Below are 4,998 nucleotides of genomic sequence, written 5' to 3' on the forward strand. Positions count from 1 at the left end.
TTAGGGCTCCTGTATTTTTCTAGATCATATTTTAATGGTCATACAGGTCAAAGACAGCCGGTCTCCTCAGTCTAACCCTTGTGCATATTTCGCTGGTCTCAGCACACTTATGCTTAGTAATCAACTGCTGTAGGGTGCTGATTACCTGGGTTGGCTTGCTGGAAGTGGATGAAAATACAGGCCGGAAAAATGAATAAAGCAGTTAATAATCTATGGTCTATGTCAACAACTCAAAATAGCACTAATATACTGGGTGTAAAGGACAAGCTTATTTTAAAATGCATTTAGAAAAGAAACAGGGCTGGACTCAGGCAGGGGAGGAGATGAGAAGGAGGTGGATCTTTCGTCAATAGCACTGAGTCCCACCTGGAGTTACAAGCCCCAGAACATTTCTGCTGATCCACATTTGCCACGCACACACACAGAGGGAGGGGCACACCCCTGCTGCCTCCTATCGACCCGCCCCCACATCGCCGATGATGCAGGGCAGACTGTCCCACAAGCACACTGATGTTTCAAAGATCCTCTTACGCTCATTAGTTTTGTAGTGAACTTGTAGTGAACTGCGAAAAGTCAAACTATAAATCATCTGCATCTACAGCTTCAACTTTCCCCATTATTTACAGCATACTCCACCATTTTGCTTTGTAAACTGAAATCCCTTGTGCTTGAGGCTTTCAGCTGTGTGTCTGCTATGATACACAATATTATGCAGAACCTTTAAGAAACATTTATTATTACAACTTTTACTACTCCTACTGATTCATAAAACAGAGTCCTATAGAAGACACACTCAAACCAATTTATAAAGTAACACACAATTTCGGTGTTGAATAAACTATGCATTATGTAATGGATACCACACACAATAGAAGAACACTCAATTCCTGCCAGTAAATTTCAACATCACTCATTTGATCTCAGTTCCAACATAACCATTTCATCTAACATTCACATTAAATTCTCTCTTACCAAAACAAGGATGGATGACACTTCAAGGAAACATATTAGGAATAGTAATGTGTCCTCAGAGAACCAATTCAGTATCTGTAACGCAAATAACAAACTGCTGTCACTCAGTCACCCAAGGCCAGGTTCTTCTGGCAGACACCTCTTGTTTCAAAGTGGATTTCCACTTGCGCTTTGCGCATCTACCATGTGGTGATGTTTCTAGGAATAGAACATATACAAATGAACATCCAGCAACAAATAATTGGTCACTATCCACTTCTAGACCAATTATTTAAAATACCAAGCAATCATTAGGTAGACTGTTTCTATTTTTCACATACACATTTCAGGGGCTAATTAATGATTATGATGCATACATGTTTTAATGAGTTCTGGGAATTCCTCCAGTGGTGACATTTCTCTCCAAAACAGATTTGAAAACAAAGCAATTCCTTTGAGTCACTCATTTTTCCAGCTGTTGACATTTTGAAAAAAAGAGAATGAAAAAGAACGAAAGAAATAAAAGGACCCAAAAGATCCCCAGACTCTTCTGAGTCTTATTGCCAGCTATAAAATCTTTCTATTAAAGTTGGCAAAGCCAGCCTGCTTTCATTATAAAGCACCCTCAGTAATGACCATACTGGCATTTCTGAGAGATATGTTCAGGAAGGGACAGTAGCTACCTGTCTCCATTTTACACACAGAGACTGGAGCCTAATTGGCTGCAGTGGTGGTGGTAGTAGTGAAGGGTGCATTAGCTAATGTCTTGGAGAACATGACAAGAACTCAAAGTGCTACCTTATAATACATCTCCCATGTAAAAGTCATATTTTTGGTACTTTCTAGTCCTCACATGCTCTTGTTTTTTTAAAGACAGCATCAGTCAATAAAGTGATTTAAAATCTCATGACATATTTTTACTTATCAAATGTCATTGAAATCCTAAATTGTCCTCCTAAAATGGTCAGACTGCCAAGAATCCAAAGGCCTGTAAGGGTTTTTACAAGGCAGTGTTCTATGTAAGCTAAATAAGTTGAGGTAAAAGCAGGACTGTCAAATATGACTGCCCCTTATTTCTTTTTTATTGGGCAGTCAACTGTTCCTGTTTTAGAGCTAAGTGGAATAACAGCTTCATGATAACACTATGCTAAGACTGTCCAATGACCCCTGACATCCCTTCATAATAGCTCAACCCTACTGCTTCCATGATAATTCCATGTCCTCTGCCTCAGACTGGACATTGCCTCAGACTGGACTCTGGACATTTTCCGAACCTCCATGTTCTGTGTGGATTCTCCTTTCTCAACCGTGGGAGTCTATAACTGGAAATAGATGAGATTATGGTGAAAATTAAGAAAAACATATTGCTTTTTTCTTGCATACCATCTACAGAGAGTCGAAACCATTTGACAGGACTATTTGACATTTATCAGAACAAATCTCAATCCAGACCATTTGTGTAATTTGCTTGATCTATGTGCCTAAGAGGCGCAGCTCTTCACAAAATATCTCGCAGTGAACAGTTGCATCAAGTTCAACACAACAATCTGGCTTTTTTGATGGTATATTATACATAACTGAGGGCTAACTTGTTGAAGTCCATGGGAAGTCTACTCATACCAAACAGTATTTGCTACTGACTCCCACAAGTCACTGTAACACAACTTAGGAGTGATCAGAACTCAGCCCATGGGGACTCCCAGTCAGTTTATATTTTGGTCCTGTTTTGGTTCAACAAGTATGATATTGATGTGGATTTCATACTCAGCAGCACACAAAGGCTGCATCACACATAACATACAGCGAACATCAAAATACAGGTGGAGCAGAATAATATACTCAGTACAATTCAATGAAGAATAAAGATTTGTATATATCAAAATAAAACAAACACTTCTCTGGTCAAGAGTGGTCTACTTAGATCTAAAAAAAAAAAAGCAACAATCCATAAAGGACAACAATGTACAAAATGTGCACTGTCTGCAGAACATGAGCACTGGGAACTTCTTTGTGGGGTTGTCCTATACTCTATTAAGGGCTAGGCAATCAATGATTTAAAACAAAAGTACGTTGAAAAAAATTAAGTGATCACTATCTACAGCAGCTATCTATAGCAGTTGTATTATTTGGCTACAATATCATGTAAACATTTTATTCATTCAGTTGGATCAATGTGTTAACCTGCATCTTCTAGCAAAGCCAATATCAAGATAACAGCAATGTAACCTGCTGTCAGATATAGAATGCAATGGAAAAAGCTTTCATTCTGGTCCACCTTATCAGATAAATATTGTGAGATGAAAGAACACTAGTGATTTATATGATTACAAATGGCATTTATCACACTAAAATCTGTTCTTTCAAATCAATGCTGTTGCCTGTCACTGCTCAAGGTCGGGGAATGAAAGGTCAGTCATGTTTTCTTACAGCCGCTTGGTTGCTGTCTCCTGTCTTAAATCAAGTCTAATGTGATTGGACTCGGCTCTGTTCCCTACCCCCACAACTTGGACCAGCCCCTGTTCATCCTAACACAGTAACGTCACAAAACAGGAGTGGTAATCCCAGATGAGGTAATACAAATGAGTACTTTTATAGTAGTGATACTTTGTATATAAGTGCAAAGGCTGAAATCCTGTTCACTTCAAAAATAATATATTTACATATACTCACATGTTCAGTATTTAATTACACTTGTAATATTTAAAGACTTGTAATGTTTTAAGTATTTGTTTTAAGTTAAAAAAGGTATGTTTCTGGGCTGCCTATATTTTTTTATTTAACTGAATTACAAAGACTATCATACTGTTAACTATTTGAAGTTCAATTATCTAAAACGTTTAAGGTAGCCTGACCCGATTTTAAGTTAAACAATTTTTACAGTGCATTCTATTATTGTGTATCTATGCTTATAGCACACTATGTATTTACAGTACTCAGGAAAAGCATTTTCTCCTGACTGTTTTCTGCTTTTTTTTTTGTATTTACTTAATGATCTCTCCAGTGTTAACTGGAAAACACATACCCCTCCATGACACCTGAAGCCAGCCACTGCATGTTTTTATCCTATTTACACTGAATTTGGTTTTATGGGTTACAACAACTAAGCGCAGAAGCGTAATAAGAAACCAAAGGATTATGCATACATCATTGGATTGGGTTATAGTGTGTAAATATATAATAATCAAGTCTTTTTTGTCAGTCGACCTTCATCAGACAAAATACGTCAAGTTTAGCATGCTGGTTGTAGTGCTTCGCTACGCTTGCCTACATCAGGATGTCACCTGAATATCAACCACAGAAAGTTAATGGATGCAACAACTGCATCTCTGTTTTTAATCTTGTTTGACCTTTGGCCGCACCGGCCAGCACTGCCCAGAGGAGGCCAGCTTCTTCTTTTTACTTTTGGCTCATTTAAAGTTTTCTTCCTCATGCCACATAACACCCTCAGCTCACTCATTAGGGGTCTGGAGCATGATGTCTATAAAGGCTACTGCACCAAGATCATACTAGACGTCCATCCATACCACATCTCAACCCGCCTGTACTCTCAAAAAAGAAAAGGGCTCCCACAGATATCCATTCAATTCAGGGTGATCACTTCAAAAACATTTTGCCACTACATGAACTGAGGAAAGAATTCATGTGAACAGGAAAACAGATAGGCACCATCAGGAATATGAAAGTCTATAAACAACTGAGCAAAACAAACAAACAAACAAATCAATAAATAACAACTGGGACGAAACTAGGAAATCTGGTGAAACTGTAGAAACACAAGAAATTAGGAACAGGGAACACCAAAGCAAGAAAAAAAACAGAGTAAATGATACAAACGCTTAGTAATATATGTGACCCTGACATTTCAACGGCTTTAAATACATGAGTAGAAAAGGTAAAAACCATCAGAAGGCTACAGGTGTAAATGTGAATTTGGAGGGAGAAACTGACAATGCCATTATGGAAAAAGGTGGACTCGTGCTACCACACACTAGTCTTACTGATAACAATACCATTAAGTGCTCATTCATGTAATGTAGCAAATGTGCT

Source organism: Electrophorus electricus, chromosome 14 (assembly GCF_013358815.1).
Source record: "Electrophorus electricus isolate fEleEle1 chromosome 14, fEleEle1.pri, whole genome shotgun sequence".
Taxonomy (NCBI): Eukaryota; Metazoa; Chordata; class Actinopteri; order Gymnotiformes; family Gymnotidae; genus Electrophorus; species Electrophorus electricus.